The 18,764-nt window shown below is 42.8% G+C and overlaps 1 long non-coding RNA gene across 7 annotated transcripts in view; it reads left to right on the top strand.

The window, feature by feature from the left end:
• Positions 1–17,897, top strand: part of LOC123370494 — a 56,242-nt gene extending 38,345 nt beyond the window's left edge. For all 7 annotated transcript variants that reach the window (XR_006579432.1, XR_006579430.1, XR_006579428.1 and 4 more), the window contains one exon: positions 17,228–17,897. This is a non-coding gene — a long non-coding RNA (uncharacterized LOC123370494). The remainder of the gene's footprint in view (positions 1–17,227) is intronic.
• Positions 17,898–18,764: the final 867 nt, after the last annotated feature.

The following is an 18,764-nucleotide window of genomic DNA, read 5'->3' as shown; positions in this document are numbered from 1 at the left end:
AGTGCTTTCTCAGAACCATAATATTTTGCACTTCCATACTGACGTAGATCAAAGAGTCTCAATCAGTTTCACAAACATTAATGAGCCTCAAAACCTGACAGAGAAGTCCACGATAGAGATGACACTAGATGCCATCTCTGATGACTCCTAACCTTGTGCATTAGCCACAAGACCATCCATGTGCATACTAAAGGCAAACACATATGCTTTTTGGCAATATTTTCTTGAGCCCAAGGTATTGTAAGGTTAGTTAAGCCATTTCCAGAGAGGGGATGACTTCATCAGCAGGAGGAGTGTCACCTAACTTCCATGGAAGACATTTAAGAAGGCTCATGCAGGGGCCCTCACCAGCAGCACATCTCTGGAAATAAATTTCTCACACTTGTAGTCTAGGTTGTTTGAAGCAAATTTTGACAGTGTGCTGTACTCAAAGGGGTGGTTCTTGGATCATTGCTGTGTGGGTTTGAATTGTACTGAAGATCTCTGAGAATTGAACATCCCAAAGCTTTTTCTTGGATTTTGTGGAGTATTTTTGGTATGAAGGATGTGTAAGGGATGTGTAAGTGCCTACAGGATCAGCCAAGCAAAGTTGCTTTTGGAAGTGGAAGCAAGTCACTGTAGGTTCAGGCAGAAGTCCACCATCCCAGGCTTCTCTTCCTTTTGTTCCCATAGCACAATGAGCCACGAGAACAGACATTGCCCCCAACCCCAAGCTGAGCAGCACAGTGGGCAAATGTCTCTACCTAGTTTGGAGTTGCTCTTGGAAAAAAAGTAAGTAAGTAAAAGAAGAACTGAGCAAAGAAGTGAGTAAGGAGTTAGGGGGATGGGAAGAAAAAGAAGCCTTGAGCTTCGGAAGATATGTTTTTTGATGTCCTCGTTAGCAGGCATCTCTTTCATAGAACTATAGTCAAGCACATTGGGGCACAACCTGGCTTTTCTGTAAATCAGCTGTTTTTCTACCAGCGTGGCTGAAGATTGGGAGAAAGGAATGATCTGAATCCATCATGGGAGCCCGTGCCAGGGCTGCTTTTTGCACAGATCTCTCTAGCATTATTGGAATTCCAGGAACCCCTCCACAGACTAGACTGTCCCCTTCCGAAAAGTGCTGCTAGCTACCTCCATAGCTCCCAGTATGATTTCACACATGCACATGAAATGTAAGCAACGGTAATTACAGTGCAGGGGGATATTATGTCTCCCTAGACAGGTTTCCAAATGACAAAATGAATAGAAATACTGGATCCATGGAAAGAAAACGTCCATTGTTAAAATCAATTGACAGGCTTGTATCAAGAAAAAGTGCTTTCTGACTCAACCCAGTGTCACTCCTGCTGTGATTTTAAATTGGAGTTTGCCGAGTGAAGCACTCAGATTTTATTTAAAAAGTAAAGTCAGGAGTGTTAAGCCCCTCTGGCTTAGGTTTTTAAAATAGAAGAAAGTGAATATAGTTGTTATACAAATAAAGCCTTTTAACCCCTTAGCTCCTGAAGTCTGTGGTTCTGGCACAGAGAAGTTATGTCTCTTGATGTCAGGGGTTAAAAATATCTCACTGTGTAAATTCCTCGTGTAACTTGTCTTTAGGATTGCCAGTTTTGGTTGGATTTATTCCTGGAGATTTCATCACATGACATAATCTTTAATTAAAGATTAATCTTTAATTCCTGGAGACTCCAGCCAAATCCTGGAGAGTTGGCAACCCTACATTGTCTTTAGAAAATTCTTTGTCCCTTCCTATCCTATGAAGTGATAATCACTGTCTGTGCTTCTCCCCAGAATTGGCTGCATTTCACTTTGTACTGTTTGCATATCAGATATCAAAGGCTGTAGAGCATTTTGGGAGCATTTTGGGACCAGTGGAGCTGAAAGGTCCTTCATATTGACAAGGACTTCCGAGCCCCACAGATTGATGTAGCAGGGAGAAGATTGTAGCATTCTGCTGCCTAGTTGGCGCCAGTGGAGAGGTAGGGCAGTTTCCACATCAAAAGACTCTGAGGAGAGGATGGCTTTTACTAGAGAGATCCTGCCCCTGAAGGACTGGCTGGTAATGGCCACGGTGCTCTATCTCCCACCACCACCAAAAAGCTGTGGAGGAGAGGAGGGTGTGAAAACTAACCTCTCTTAAGAAAGCAAACAACAGAGAGGCCAGAGACTGGGGCTAAGGATGTGTCGGTGAGGTTTGGGACAGGCTGGGGACAGCTGAGTCTGTGGAGATACAAGGCAAAGGGTAGCTGGCTAGTGCAGAGGGTAGCCTGTCGTGTGTGAATGGCAGGGCCTGGGAAGATCTGGGGCTGGGTAGGGAGGGAGTACTGTGAGAAAAGTGTGCTCCTGAAACTGGAACCAAAAAGAGCCCTTTAGAGATTTTGCTTCTGCATCAGGAGGAAGGGGAGAGAGCTGGACTGGAGGTTTTGGTCCATTCTGGTAAATGTGGTAATTTCTTTACATCTGTTATTGGCATTGATAATTAGTGAGGTGGTTTAAAAAAAAGTGGAGTTGAGGGATTGGGTAATGGTATATGAAATCTGGGTTTCTGGTTAGACACAACTCAGGAGGTGGAATCGGAGTGGCTATAGCCATTTCGCCACCCCAAGCATGGCGGCATGCCGCGGGAGGCACTCTGCCGGTCGCTGGTCCCGCGGCTCTGGTGGACCTCCCGCAGACGTGCCTGCGGAGGTCCACCGGAGCCGTAGGACCAGCGGACCCTCTGCAGGCACGCCTGCGGGAGGTCCACCGGAGCCGCCTCCCGCCCTCCCGGTGACCGGCATAGCGCCCCCGCAGCATGCCGCCCCAAGCACACACTTGGCGTGCTGGGGCCTGGAGCCGCCCCGGGTGGAATATTATTACTATTTAAGGGGTGTTTGGTGTTCTCTGTGAAATAAGCAAGTGGAGGAGTGCCCACATCACAAAAATATCCCACTACTTGCAACCTTGTCTCTGGCAAGGGTTGAATGAGTATGAAGACTGAACTACCCTCTCACTCACAGAGAGATGATAATCTCTCCAGCAGATGTCTGAGAAATGTTAGCCGACAGTGTAGAGAAGATGGCACTGCATGTGCATGATCAGGTGGATAAATAAATAACTTCACTTTTCAGCAACTTTAAATTAAGAAAAAGGGTAGAAATGCGAGGGTGAAATCAGAATTTTTCAAAATGTCAACATTTTAAGGAAATAGTGGATTTTACATAAGTTTGCAATGCAACAACATCTTGTGGTCCCTCCACCATGACTAAAACACCCTGAGATGTGCATGCATTTTGTGAGGCGAGGCCAGATATTAAAACAAAGTACTTTTAAGTGAAATAATCATTCAGAGGGGCATGGGCCTGATGGGGGCACCTCTCAGTGATACCTGAAGAAAGATGATATTACCTATGGCTTGGAGACAACTCCTGTGCTCCTGACTAGCCAGAGGCTCACTGCTGAGTTCCTATGTCTGTAAGGTGGAAAGACATTGTAACACCTGCTACATTTTCACTACATTGTTTCTCCTATGTGCAGTGCATGAAAATGACAGTTGCTGATGCTGGTTCCTAATCTACTGCTAAGCACCAGAGTGGTCTGTATAGAGCCTGATCCAAAGCAAAGTCAGTGGAAGTCTTTCTGTTGATGTTATTGGACTTTGGATCAGGCCCATAAAGAGTGGGAAATGCCAAGGAGGTAACAGTGCAAATGGCTCAGAGGAACTAAAAATGCTTAGTTATTCACGGACAGTTAGCTCCACCTATGACTAGGCTATCTTCTACGTCTGGCATTTTTGCAGCAAACAGACTTTGCATCTGATAAGGCAGGTAGTTTCAGTAAGGATCTGCTTGCACAGTGCCTCCAGTCATTAGTCCGCAGTTTCTAATCCCCTTCAATATGTTTTATTCACTTATTTGTGTACCAAAATAATATGCACTTCAGCGAGCAAAAAAACCCTGCACATTATACTTGCAGTTGTTCTCCTCCTTCAAGTCTCAGGAGCCATAGATCAACTACGAGTGTTTAGTGACCTTCTGGCCGAGAGTGTACAGCCCCTGGGTGGGTCTAACTTGTGTGGCTGGCACTTATGTAGCAGATAATCCAAGATGACACTGACCTTGGCAATCTTATGGGAGAAATATTTTCAGTAGGATGAACTGTTATTGCATAATTTCTTCAGTGTGGTATATTAGACTCACAACCATGGTTTTCATCCATATCAGTGTATGTTATGAGTTTTCCATCTATGCTACCATTGTTGTACAGACTTCACTGAGGCCAACAAAAATATAAATCATGTTCTCCACCTATGTTCCTGCATTGCCATTGGACACTGGATTAAAGTACGTATGCAGCAGATTGACTTGTTAAAAACATATGTGCCAGATCCTCAGCTGGTGTAAGTTGGTAAAGCTCCGTTGTTTTTAATAAAGCTAACTCAGTTTACAGCAACTGAAGATCTGGTTCAGTGGATAGGAACTTGAACTGGAAGCCAGAAAAACTGCACTGCATTCCCAGCTACTGACAAGCTGTGTGATCTTGGGTAAGTCACTTTCCTGCCCTAGGTCTCAGTTTCTGCATGCACATGTGGCGATAATGATAGTTACCCTACTTTGCAAAATACTGTAAGATCTATGACTGAAAAAAGCTTTCTTACATTAATCAGTACAACTGTCTCTTTAGCTTACATTGTGCCATAGCTCCGAGCACCATTGTATCTATCATCACTGCAGTATTCTGCCTTCTCCCATCTCAGGTTCTAGGACTCTCTGCATATTAAGGAGGCCCCAGTTGTATATGACGTGAGCTTTGAGCTTAAAGCAGTTATTCAACCTCTCTTTTATGCAGGAAAAATCAGCAAATCCTCATGAAAATAATAATGCTTAATCTGAGAGGATGAATGATTTTTTTGAGAATTTGCAAGAAGTTTCATCCTCAATCGCAAACCCCATTTGTCCCAAATGATGTTAATAATGGACTAAAGCAGACATTTCAAACTTCTGTATAATTAAAACTCATAAAATCTTGTGAACAGGCAATATATGAAGAATTATTCTATGATTACAGGTAATCCCGCCCACATTCTTCTTCATAACTCAGTTTCTCCTTCAGCAGAAATTGCAGAATAATGGTCTACAACAGAGAATTCCATGAGGAACTGCCCTCTTTTGAAATGGCTACCATTTCCTATGGTTCTCCATTGGACTGACTGAGGCCACAAACTGCCTTTTGCCAAGATAGCCTTTGCCCCCATTCACCTGCAGCTCACACTCTTTCTGTTCACCTCCTTAGAGCATAGGGATTTCCCATCTTCCTTGAGGGCAGATTTAATTTATTCCTATTACAAATAATGGGAGATGGCCATTTTAATGGAGTGCATCTTGAATCAAGGCAGCTTGCAGCAGTCTCATTGATAACAATATGATATAGCAACTATTTTGAGAGAAGGCAATTTTTCAGGAGTATCTTGGGAGGAGAAGATTTTATGCATCAGCCTCTGCTGACTGATGATTCCAAGGCCAGAAGGGACCATTGTGATCATCTAGTCTGACCTCCTGTATTAACACAGGCCATAGAACAGGCCTGCACAACTCGTAAAGCGGCAATGGCCATATTATTCCAAAGAAAACAGCTGAGGGCCGACCCCACCCCCCGGCCCTGTTGACCCCCCCCAGCACTCCAAGCCCCCCGAAACACACACGCCCCAGTGCCACCCCCCCCAGCACCGCACGCCCCGCAGAAACAAACCCTCCTTCCCCAGCACTGTCCCACTGAAACAGCAGTATTGAACCTTGGTAATATAAACGGGCCCCTAAGGTAGTATAATTAAGGTAAAAGAAAAATGTCTTTTTGCTAGAAGTAGAATAAGATCTTCCCTCGACTTTGTAATCAATTGCCTTGTTGAATGAATGAGGTGCGAATGAGGAAGGCGTGGAAGGCAGCATCTCTAGACAGCTGCAACCCTTGGAGAGGGGATAGGAGCCAGACCAGATCAGTAGAACAGGGTCAGCCACTGATTCCTCGCTTGCATCCTTAGCCCCTCACCTCCCCGGCTCGCCTCCTCACCCCCTGCCACTGCCCAACCGGCCCCCCCTCCCTCACCCGCCACTTTCCTACTCACCCCCCACGGGCTGCACAGTGAGCCCACCTACTCACCCCCCGTGGGCTGCACAGTGAGCCCACGCGGGATGCGGCCCCTGGGCCACATGTTGTGCAGGCCTGCCATAGAACTTCCCCAAAATAATTCCTAGAACAAATCTTTTAGAAAAAACATCCCATTTTAATTTAAAAATTGTCAGTGATGGAGAATCCACCATAACCCTTGGTAAATTGTTCCAATAATTAATTACTCTCACCATTAAAAATATTTCATGCTGACTAACTCTAGCTTCAAACTGCAGCCATTGGAGCGTATATATTTCTATGCTAGACTGAAGAGCCTATTATTAAATTTTTGTTGCTCATATAGGGACTTATAGACTGTAATCACATCACCCCTTAACCTTCTCTTTGTTAAGCTAAATAGATTGAGGTCCTCGAGTCTATTACTGTTAGGCAGGTTTTCTAATCCTTTAATCATTCTTGTGGCTCTTCTCTGAACCCTCTCCAATTTATCAATATCCTTCCTGAACGTGGACACTAGGGACTGGACACAGCATTCCAGTGGTTGTCACATCAGTGCCAAATATGGAAGCAAAATAACCTCTCTACTCCTACTCAAGATTCCCCTGTTTATGCATCCAAGGATGGCATTAGCCCTTTTGGTGACAGCATCACACTGTGGGCGCTCATGTTCAGTTGATTATCCCCCACAACCCCCAAATCTTTTTCACTGTTCCCCAGGATTATGTCCTCTATCCTATAAGTATGGCCTACATTCTTTGTTCCTAGATGTATAAATTTACTTTTAGCTGCATTAACACTTTCAGTTTTGAAAAATAAGTGCTAAGAGTTGTTGCAAATAATTAAAAAGATATGCTTAGCAAATGATCCTATCTACAGACTATTCACCACACCAATTTTCCATGATCCTGTGCTCTTCCTACACACAAGGGACTTCTGGTGGCTATTAACATCCAATAAACTCTAACCAAAGATGGGGGTAGAGAAGCATCTGTGCCTCTCTGAATTTTTATGTCACCCAAGTAATTTGACTATTTTACATCCTAATTGATAAGTGCCTTTTTCTTACCTATGATATTTTTAAAACAATCTATTATATGTTATTCAAAGACCTGCGTAATAGTTATGGGGTCAAATCTGGGGCTCTTGGTTACACTGGTGTAAATCCAGAGTAATTTTGCTGTAAGCTATGGCGTTACTCCGGATTTATCCAAGTGTAACTGACAGCAGAATTTGGTTCAATGTCTATAACCGAAAATGTAACTTAACTTTCATTCTTCTCTCTAAATCCTTAAAAGAGTGCCTTTAGTGCAAGGTAGCAAGAAAATACTTTTAGTTTTATGGGTAAATTCTTGCTTTTATTCCCATTTTACATGAGCATTGTTTTAAATTACTGACACTACATTAGAGTATGTCAGGATGCATCAGATAAACTGATACAACCTACTATGTCCTTGAGGCAATATGATATATATGTTTCATTACATTAAACATCAAAATATGTTCTTTATATAGTACACTAGCCACTGCAGACAGAAAAATGATACAGATTATTATGTATACTGTATAGTACTGGAAGCCATCTGCAAATAATCTAGTAAATCTCTAGACAAACTGTATATTTGCAAAGGGACTAATACTGGACCATAGACAAATATGAAAGGGCTTTGCTTTGCCAGCTAGATCTACATTGCATTGTTTATTGTGAGAAAGGTCTAATATTAATTTCATTTCTTTAGAGGCCATGCTTGTCTAAGGAGACTTAGACTCAGCATTGCAATGCATGACATTTAGGTGCCTGCCACCTAGAGGAATCCATAGCCCTGAATTAGGTGCCTAAGCTCCCTATACAATGTAAACTACTCCCCTTTGTCCCAGTCTCCCCTTTTCCTGGCTACTTCTTCCAGACTCTTTGCCTAGTTAGTACCAGGTACGCCCCAAGACCTTGTCAGCTATGTCTCCCTTCACTGCCATTCCCCCACAGGTTCCTAGTCCCAGTCTCTCAGTTCCTCATCCAGTCTCAGGGTTTCCCCAACCCCAACCAACTGGCTCCCACTCCCGCCCATTTTCTTAATCAGCTATTCTTTTCTATATAGGTAAGGACGTATACCTTATGCTCATGGCTGTAGAATCTAGTGCCTTCCAGTAGTGCATTAAAATGACGTAATTATATGTCTGTCAGATATTGCTTGTTCACTGTCCCTCTCCCAGGTGGTGAAGTGTGTGAAGAGGTGTGTCTTGTTTTGGTGTCCTCCCAGCGCCCAGTCCTCCCTATCTCCTGGTCACAGTTTGTCTCCCATCCTCCAGTTCCAGTCTCGCAAGACTCCTTGTCCATCCCCCTGGTCCTGCTTTTGTCTCTTTTGGATACAAATCACATAGCTTCCTCCCCCACACTGCCTGGGTGCCAGCCGGGGGCTAACTGAAAGCACAGGAGAAATGTATCATTTTCAATGCCTGACCCATAGCAGCTGGGAGCAGCAATTAGAGGGAAAGTCTGGCTTCACCCCACAGCCATGGGATGGAGCATAGAATCATAGAAATATAGGCATGGAGGGGGCCCTCGACAGGTCACTTAGTCCAGTTCCCTGCACTGTGGCAGGACTAAGTATTATCCCTGACAGGCATTTGTCTAACCTGTTCTTAAAAACCTCCAAGGATGCAGATTTCACAACCCCCCTAAGTATTTTGTTCCAGCATGCTCAGTCACTCTGCGGTGCGGGTGGGTGGGTAGTCTGGTAAGCGCCAGGAGCTGAGAGGAGGTAAAGCATGCTCAGCTGCTGTCTGAGGATGCCACATGTACAGTGTGGTCAGCACTAGAAGCTGTGAGGGGCTTGAGCATGCTCAGTCAGGACGGAATCTTTGGATATTTTAGCTGCTAAAATCAAAGTCTCCACTGAGCATGTGCAAACTGATTTTTTTTCAACTTGGCCAAATGTGGGCAAACTTTGACAGGGACAGCAAAAGGCCATCTCCCCAGCCAAATTTCAGGGGCGTTTGTCCCTGCTCCAAAGCATGAGGGCATTAGATTTTTTCAAAGAAGAGGTCTCAAGACTTTTTTAACCTGGACAAAACATATGTTCGCCTAGACTCGTTCTTAGAAATAGCTGAATTGTTTTGGCTGAAATTTAAAAAAAAAATCAGCCTGAGGCTTGGATGAAAAAGTTCAGCCCAAACTGTTAAAATCTGGCAAAGTTTTAAGCAACTGAAAAAAGGGTCTTATACTGGGAAGTGTTGGTCAATCTGAATAACATGAAGTGTTACCAGCCACGGCTATAGTTAGTTTTCAGAGCAAAGACATGGGTGGAACTGAAAGCTAAGTCTTCAGGCTATATACATGATTGCTATATACCTAAGATAGAAGTTGCATTATAAAGTGTTGTGTTATATTGCTAGGTGTTTTGATGACAATTCTACCTATTTGTACAAAGCAGATTATAGTATGCTTGTTAAAGGAAGACTCACCTTGTAATTCCATTGCAAAGTGCTTCTTCATTTAAAAATAGTTTGTCACGCTAAGGGCCAAATTATTTCCTGGTGTAACTTGAAGTCAGGGGAGTTACACCAGTCAAGAACTGGATTCCAGATTTATATTTATTTCTTAGCTCTTTCTATAGAAACAAAAATGTTCTTCTATGAATATTTTTTTAAAATGTCTTCTATGGCAGGTTAGTATGAAATACAATTTATAGTGACATTAGGCCAATTCTTCAGACTGCCTATGACAAAGGTTATGTGACTCTTTGCTGGTAATTGAAGGGCTGTCTCTCACTGAGATACAGCTATTACATTTTTTGTATAAGTCCTTGTGGTCTGTTATTTGTAAAAGATAACTCCAGAAAGACCCTAGAGAATGAGGACGACGAGCTGAGATCTGAGGACCTGGAAGCAGTTGCTTTAGCATATCCTCTTTTCCTAATAGAATTCCTACAAGTATTTTGGTTAATACTATATTGCATTGGAGTATAAAAATATAAATTTTTAAGATTTTTTATTTTTGTCTTTTTCCAAATGGTTTTGATTTAATAACAGGAATGGGTACCAATGAGGAATATTATTCAAAGATAAATAAATTGTGGTTCCTGTTTATTGATTTATAAGATCACATCCACATATTGCAAGGAGGGTACACATCTATATCTTCCAGCATCCAATTGTAGTTGCTGCAGAAATTCTTTATTTTTATTTCTCAGGAAGGATGAGTTTGTGATTAAGACACTGGACTATGAATCTCAGAAGATGAGAATTCCATTCCATTCCATTCTAGCACTGCATAAAAGATCCGGAGCTGCCCAAAGGAAGCTAATATATCGGCACAGAAACATTGTCAGGTGTCCCACAATTTCACTGGCATTTGGACTGAGCCATGAAATTCAAATCCAAACATTCCCAAATGCATGGGATTTTAGTTCAAGGCCATTATAAACTGGCACAATGTTTCCCCTCTTTTCTTTCTCTTTGTCTTAATGATGCCTCACGTTTATATGATGCTCTTCATCCCAAAGCATCCGTAGGATCTTTACGAACAAAGGCAGGATTCTCTGCACCCACCACTGAAATGCTTCTGGGGAGGAACATGACTGCTGTGTAAGAGCACACAGTGCACAACTCAGCAGTTTAGGCCAGGAAGTGAAGAGTATCCTGTCTATAGGAATGGCATAGGGATTCTAGTCAGGTAGAATGTGGGAACTTTGCCATAGCAACTTGTACAAAAAGGGCCAGTGGATCTTTCACAAAACACAGGCGCTAAGGATAGTGTTTGACATCTCATTCCAAAAATAGCAGCTCCAGCAGCACAGTATCTCTTAATGCTACTGGGAATGACTGGCTGGTGTTGAGCAAAGGCACTCAACTTTCCCTCCCAACTTCATCCTGAAAGGGGCAATGTGATTACAAGAACTTTGAATTAGAACAATCACTTCCATGTTCCATCTGACTTTTCAAACTCCTGATTTTCAAGTGGGTCCCATTCTCTAGAATCCTCTCTTCCCTGGCTTGGTAATTTGAGCACTGCTAGAGCTTCCCTTCTTTGTGAGATAAGGAAGGTGTCCCACTTCAACAGCTTATGCATCTTTGCATGATTTCAGTGTCCTCTTCAGTTTGCTAATCAAAACCAGTTCTGCTGTGTATTTCTCATCCCTGGAGGGTGAAACTGTCTTCAGAAAATTAAAGCTCTTGTATCTGTTAATGTGTCATCACAACTAAACGCCTGGGGACTGTAAACAAGTTTAAATATCAGAACAATTTTGCTGGTGATTGTCTGTGATTATGGATTAAGCATGCAGAATTTATAGCATCTGATCTTCAAGCTAGATTGAACGTAATGGGCCAGATCCTCAGAGGGTGTTAACTGATGTAGCTCCACAGAAGTCAGTGGAGCTATGCTGATTTATACCACCTGAGGATCTGGCCCAGGGGGCTTTTCAAAATGTTGTTCAGATAATACATGATAGCATGGGAACGATCCAGCAGCAATCAAAGCATCTCCCACAAGTCACTGATCACGCTTAGCTCCGCCGGAGCACATCAGAGTTTGGGCACTCGGGGTAAGCCTTTAATCCAATTGAGGACCTTATAAATAATGACTTGTAATCATGAGTCATGTCACTTCCAAAACTTTTTCAATAATAAATCAAAGTGCTAGCATGTAGAAAGTCCATCAAACATATTGGTGCAGGCAGTTCTTTAGGGATGTGCGCCAGATCTTAGATGTAGCAAACCTACTGCAATAAATTGGGGTGTGTGTACTTGCTGCTACCCTCTTTCAGAATCATAATTACTCTGTGCCATAGAATCACTACTGTTAACAGAGCAGATTTAGTTCAGTTGTTATTGGTCTGTGCTATCAAAGGAGGAGGATCTAAGTTCCCCCCCCCCCCGGCATTGCCACCCTGAAGTTCCCAGTGGCCAGGAAGTCCTATAGATGTGCTGGCGGCCATGTTACAATACTATTGGATTTGGAATCTGCTATGCTAAGCTATCCATTTTAGGTACTCTGGGGGCCCCCATTACTGTAGTATCTGAGCATTCACCATATTTATCTTCACAACGTCCTTGTGGGGTAGGGAAGAGCTGCTATTCTAGTCTATGGATGGGGAACTGAGACACAGAGAGGCAAAGGGACCTGCTTAAGAACACACAGGAAAGTTGTGGCAGGGCAGAGAACTGAGCCCTGGGCTCCTGAGTGCCAGACTAAGGGCTTAACTACTGGCTCAGCCTTCCTCCCCTGCTCACAGTAGAGTAAAGAGAATATTACACTTTCCCAATGATAATGGATCCCACAAAATGAAGCAGGGAGCAGATTAATTTTGAGTGAGGTAATACTGGGATGACCAGGCCGTTATGTAATAATCAAGTTGTTATTGTACATGCAATGGAATACTATGTCAACAGATGAATTATTGGATAGAGAAACAGTATTGTTATTTGAGTAAAGGTTCCTTCTTTGGTTGTCGCCCGTCAGCTCAGCAGCAATGATGGTGCCAGATGAAGACTTTCCACCATTTTCTGTCTTGTACCAGCTTCACAGCTTTGTTTATCTTTAAACCTTTTTGACCTCTTTAATTCTTCACCATGTCTAGCCAATACATCCTCATTTCTAGTTCCTTGCACTCTGGTATGTATTGCCATGTGTGGTATCCTTTCCAGGTCCTTCTTGACACACATTCAAACCACCACAGTCATCTTTCTTGGATCTTCTGTAACAGCATTATTTCTGACCTTAGCCATTTTCTTATCACTTCATTTTTTCTTTTTGTCATCTTAAAACATTCCCCTCAGCCCGTTCATTTCTGCAGTCAATATCTATCATTCTTTGCTATTCCTCATATTCCAACTTGCTGACCCATACAGCAGTATCAGCATGAGAGTTGTCTCATATATGCTGATATTTCTTTTTATCTAAATTTCTTTAGTCTTCCAGCTTCTACAGACTTTTTCCTAATGCAGTAGCGGCTAATGCGTAGCTGCACAAAGGAGGCTAATCTTCACAATTACCACTCTTCGATGCCAGTCTTTCAAGGTACACACATTTTTCCACTTGTTCTAACTCTTTGCCTCCGAGTTTGACTTTTACCTCTTCCTCTTGTCTTCCAATTGCCATCATTTTTGTCTTCTCCGTGCTGATCTTCAGTCTGAATTTTCTGCTTTCCTGCTCTACCTTGTTAGTTATTCTCTAAATCCTCTTTGGTCAATGCTATGAGGTCAATGAGAGTGAAGACTTATCAGCTTTAAAAAAATGTTTGAAGGGAGTGAAGTGGTGTAAGGGTCTCAAAAATACAATACAGCATGGTATAAGTAAGATCACAGCACCAAAGGAACTATAGAAGCTGCCGATAGTTGGATAGAAGAAAGAAGAGGACAGCAAGCCAGAGGGAAAGACATGTTTGAAATGAAGCAAATTATATTAAAACTGTGGGCCGACAGTTTTGCAGTAGCAAAATATACCCTCTGCCTGTTAGAGGGGTGAAGACTAAGGGCCTGATCCTGCCACATATTGAATGACCTTAACTGAATGCCATTGACAACATGGAAGATGAGAATGCTCAGTCTCTCGCACGGTCAGTCCCTACATTTGTAAAAGTAGTTTGGATTCTGCTCTCATTGATGTCAATGTCCAAACCTCCATTGACTGCAATAGTGCTAGATTGGGCCAAATCAGGTACTAATAAGGTCATATTTAGGACCCAGTCCTGTTAGGTGCTCAGACTTTCTGTTTCTGTCAAGAGCAGTGAGAGCTGGCAATGCTCAGCACTCCCCACATTAAGCCCATTGAGTACTATGTGTAGTTCAGACTCCCTGGGTTTGAGCCTGCAGAGTGCATGAGGGTGTGCAGTGCTGAGCCACAGGATGCTTTGTTCCTCAGTCCCTGGAAAAATCATGGAGCAGGTCCTCAAGGAATCAATTCTGAAGCACTTAGAGGAGAGGAAAATGATCAGGAACAGTCAGCATGGATTCACCAAGGGCAAGTCATGCCTGACTAACCTAATTGCCTTCTATGAGGAGATAACTGGGTCTGTGGATGAGGGGAAAGCAGTGGATGTGTTATTCCTTGACTTTAGCAAAGCTTTTGATATGGTCTCCCACAGTATTCTTGCCAGCAAGTTAAAGAAGTATGGGCTGGATGAATGGACTATAAGGTGGATAGAAAGCTGGCTAGATCGTCGGGCTCAACGGGTAGTGATCAACGGCTCCATGTCTAGTTGGCAGCCCGTTTCAAGTGGAGTGCCCCAAGGGTCGGTCCTGGGGCCAGTTTTGTTCAATATCTTCATTAATGATCTGGAGGATGGTGTGGACTGCACTCTCAGCAAGTTTGCAGATGACACTAAACTTGGAGGAGTGGTAGATACGCTGCAGGGTAGGGATAGGATACAGAGGGACCTAGACAAATTAGACGACTGGGCCAAAAGAAACCTGATGAGGTTCAACAAGGACAAGTACATAGTCCTGCACTTAGGACGGAAGAATCCCATTTACTGTTACAAACTAGGGACCGAATGTCTAGAAAGCAGTTCTGCAGAAAAGGACCTAGGGGTTACAGTGGACGAGAAGCTGGATATGAGTCAACAGTGTGCCCTTGTTGCCAAGAAGGCTAACGGCATTTTGGGCTGTATAAGTAGGGGCATTGCCAGCAGATTGAGGGATGTGATCATTCCCCTCTATTCGACATTGGTGAGGCCTCATCTGGAGTACTGTGTCCAGTTTTGGGCCCCACACTACAAGAAGGATTTGGAAAACTTGGAAAGAGTCCAGCAGAGGACAACAAAAATGATTAGGGGGCTGGAGCACATGACTTATGAGGAGAGGCTGAGGGAACTGGGATTGTTTAGTCTCCAGAAGAGGAGAAGGGGCGAGGGGGGATTTGATAGCTGCTTTCAACTACCTGAAAGGGGATTCCAAAGAAGGATGGATCTAGACTGTTCTCAGTGGTACCTGATGACAGATCAAGGAGTAATGGTCTCAAGTTGCGGTGAGGGAGGTTTAGGTTGAATATTAGGAAAAACTTTTTCTCTAGGAGAGTGGTGAAGCACTGGAATGGGTTACCTAGGGAGGTGGTGGAATCTCCTTCCTTAGAGATTTTTAAGGTCAGGCTTGACAAAGCCCTGGCTGAGAGGATTTAGTTGGGAATTGGTCCTGATTTGATCAGGCGGTTGGACTAGATAACCTCCTGAGGTCCCTTCCAACCCTGATATTCTATGATTCTATGATTCAATCAAACAAAGGAAGATGAAAGCAGCAGATAATGCAGGCGTTTTGCTATTGACTGTTAGATATACGGTTGCTCTCCATTGCTCTCGCTTTCTTCTAAATGCAGCACATAAGCTCCCTCCAGTGAGCAACAGCTCCTGGCTGGCAGCAAGAGTAACTGACAGACCTATGGACTGGATTACATTGAAATACCTATGCCCCGACCGCATCCTTTCTCTGTGCACACATTTTCCCCCAGTGCCCAGCTCTTGTTGCTGAATGTGGCATATATATTTCTCCATGTTGTGCTGAACTTTCCACTCAGGTGAGGCCTGATCAAAGTGCTGAATACCACTGGGACAACCTCATTGACATTGAAGGGATTTGAAGGCACTCAACACCTCGTAGCACGTGATTAGCTTATCGCTCATGGCAGCCCGGCTTCCTCAGTTCCTTAAAGGCCTCCTATCTACTATATCTCTTCTACCTGTTTCTCCCACCTGGGCTCAGATTTTCCTGGCATTCAAGGCTGTACTTAGCTTGCAAGTGCTGCATGGAGGGGAGAGATATGTAAACAGGTTAACTGGGTGTTCATCCTTCACCTCTCCTCTGTATACACTCCAGCATTCCCTCAGCATTATCTCAGTGTGATTCACCAGCCTCACTGAGATCAGGTCAGTAAGGATACGTCTACACAGCAATCAAATACCTGAGACTGGCCTGTGTCAGCTGACTCAGGCTCAGGCTACAAAGCTGTTTAATTGCAGTGTAGATGTTTGGGCTCAGGTGGAGCACCTGAGGGTCCCAGAGCCCTACACTCCAATTAAATAGCCCCATAGCTTGACCCCCATGAGCCCAAGTCAGCTGCCATGGGCCAGCCACAGGTGTTTAATAGCAGTGTAGACATGTACTCTAAGTGGGTGGTTGTGTGGAGGAGACAAGGAACAGCTGATCTACAGTGCATGTTCTCCTGTCTGTTCTGTGTAAAGCCCACCTACAAAATATGGTGGTTGGCCATTTTCACCACATTTTGTGACCCCCAGGGAGGAATTGCAGAGTGCAGCCACGGAGCTCAGGTAGCATGTAACCTGAACCCAGATCTTGGCAGGTCATTTTGTGTTGGGAAACAGAATGGCCCTTTCCAGGTTTGTGGGGCTTTGGGGCTTACAGAACAGACTCAGAGCCATCAGCTGGAAAGCTGAAACTGGCACAAACTGAAGACTCCACTCTGTAGGAGCCTCAAAGGATCTGAGGCTGTTCCTTAGAAAATGGCTGAATCCTTCACACTGGAGGGTCTGATACTTTTCAGCTGACTGCGCGGCAAGTAACTTTTTATCTTATATTAAGAATAAGGAAAAAAGTGAAGATGGGGCGTTATTTTGTCTCTGCTTTTGTTCTGAATTATTTATTGCAAAGTCACTGTTGTCTTCCTTCTAGTCAAGAAACAAAATGTTTTTGTCTTATTATTTTCCTATTAAAAGAAACAAGGTCTGCTCAGTTTTACTTCTCTTATCAATTTGCTGTGTAGTCCTATAGTATAAACCAACTTTCCCCACCACTTTATGGGCTGTACCTTGCTGTTCTGATGCAGACAAAGCTCCCACTTCAGTGGGAGTTTGTCTGAGTCAGGAGATACACTTTATATGAAAGGTACATTTATAAACAGTTTAGAAGGTTAATAGACATTATAATCATGTTACAGACATGAGTAGTATGTGTTATAAATGGTCATAAGCACATCAGTAGAAACTGTTATACGCAGTTATAACTAACCTTCTGAGTGTTGGACTATAGCATTTGATTAACCATTTATTAAAACATCTGTTAATCATTTGTGAACCCTTTATAAACTATTTTAAAATGTACCATAAGGGGATAAGGACTGCAGGATTGGCTCCAGTATTAGAAACAAGTCATTGTAACTAACAATTTACTTTGATGCTCATCTTTCTAATTCTAGGTTAGCCTGAGGAGAAGGATAAAGAAACTGGCCTCCAAGATGGTAATCACTAGTGGAAATGAAGAAGATAAAGGCAATCAAGAAAAGGAGAGCAAAGAAGAAACCATCCTGGCAATGCTTGGGATTATTGGAACAATTCTGAACCTCATTGTGATCATTTTTGTGTACATTTACACAACATTGTGAGCCAGAAGGCACACGATGAGAACCAATGAAACGGCTGCTAAAGGTGATAACAAACATTTTAGGTATTGACATGTTGCTTAATCAGAATTTATTCTGTACTATATTACCACATCATAAAAGCACTGCCTGCAGGCAGTGAAAGCTGAAGCACAATTAATTTAACCAGACTTTTTCACGCAGTAACAAGCTAAACTCTTCTGTCTTGCTCCTTTTCCTTTTTGTGGGGGTTTGGTTTTGGGGGAAATTACTGCAATGATGTAAGTGGCAGCTTTGAAGAACTCAATCTGGGATACAAACACAATAGAAAGAAACTGTACACTATTTAGAATTACTAATGTATACCATGTACTCTGAAAGATAGCTAGATAACACAGATTTTGTGTCCATTAGGTCAAATAATTTTTTTTTCTCCTTGACTTTTCAATTTTATTTACATTGAAACTGACAGGCTTTTTATTTAGAATGAACATATGGTGCAATCATGGAAAAACAATTCCGTCGAGCAAGATCTGCCTAAAAACAATAAAATGTTGGGGGAAATAAGTGACATGATTATTTTTTCTTTTTCATTTGCTTGACATTTGTGTCTGTTCATACCAATGTTTATAAATATATATTTTTAATAAATGTGCTATATTTTTAGCATGAACCAAATATTTGGAGACAATCTGGTATTCATGCAGCTTGTTTTGTTTGATGAAGTGCCCATTGTTGACTATGGATGGGATGCTCTTCAGCAATTATATACTGATCTTGTTTGCAGCCATTTCATTGTAGTCTGGAACAAACTTACATCATGCTTGACTTGAAGTTGGAATGTCAGCTGAAAAGCATTGCTTTTTAATACAGGAGATAGGAAAACATTATAAGGTGACCTTTATAGACTGGTTGCAGGGACAGGGCTCTATTTATAGAACAACAGCAAATGAAAAGAATATTAAGGCATCTCACATGCCATTCGAAAACTCATCAGATATATGGCTCTTTAAAGCCCCATCCCATTCGATAAGTACCTACATAGGGAGAAGATTTCTGATAGTAGGGGGCTCTTTAATTGAGCAGACAGGCATAACAAGATCCAGTGGCTAGAATCAGTCTCGCCAACCCTAAATGTGCAAACAACACGAGTCAGGGCCTAGCAAATCTTGAGGTTGGTTTAAAACCCATGAAAATGTTGTAAAAATTAATACATTTGGGGTTCTTTTTATTTGCCATCTCTGTTTTGAGCTGTTAGGGTTCATGTTTACAATCAAGAGGGCTAGACACTTATTCTTTTTTTTTTTTAAAAGGAAATGCAAGATGATTTTGTAATCACAAGACCCCAGGGGCTGGGGCTTTAAGAAAACCACCA

The sequence above is a fragment of the Mauremys mutica genome, chromosome 4, assembly GCF_020497125.1.
Source record: "Mauremys mutica isolate MM-2020 ecotype Southern chromosome 4, ASM2049712v1, whole genome shotgun sequence".
NCBI lineage: Eukaryota > Metazoa > Chordata > Testudines > Geoemydidae > Mauremys > Mauremys mutica.
This window is presented reverse-complemented; position numbering and strand designations above follow the sequence as displayed.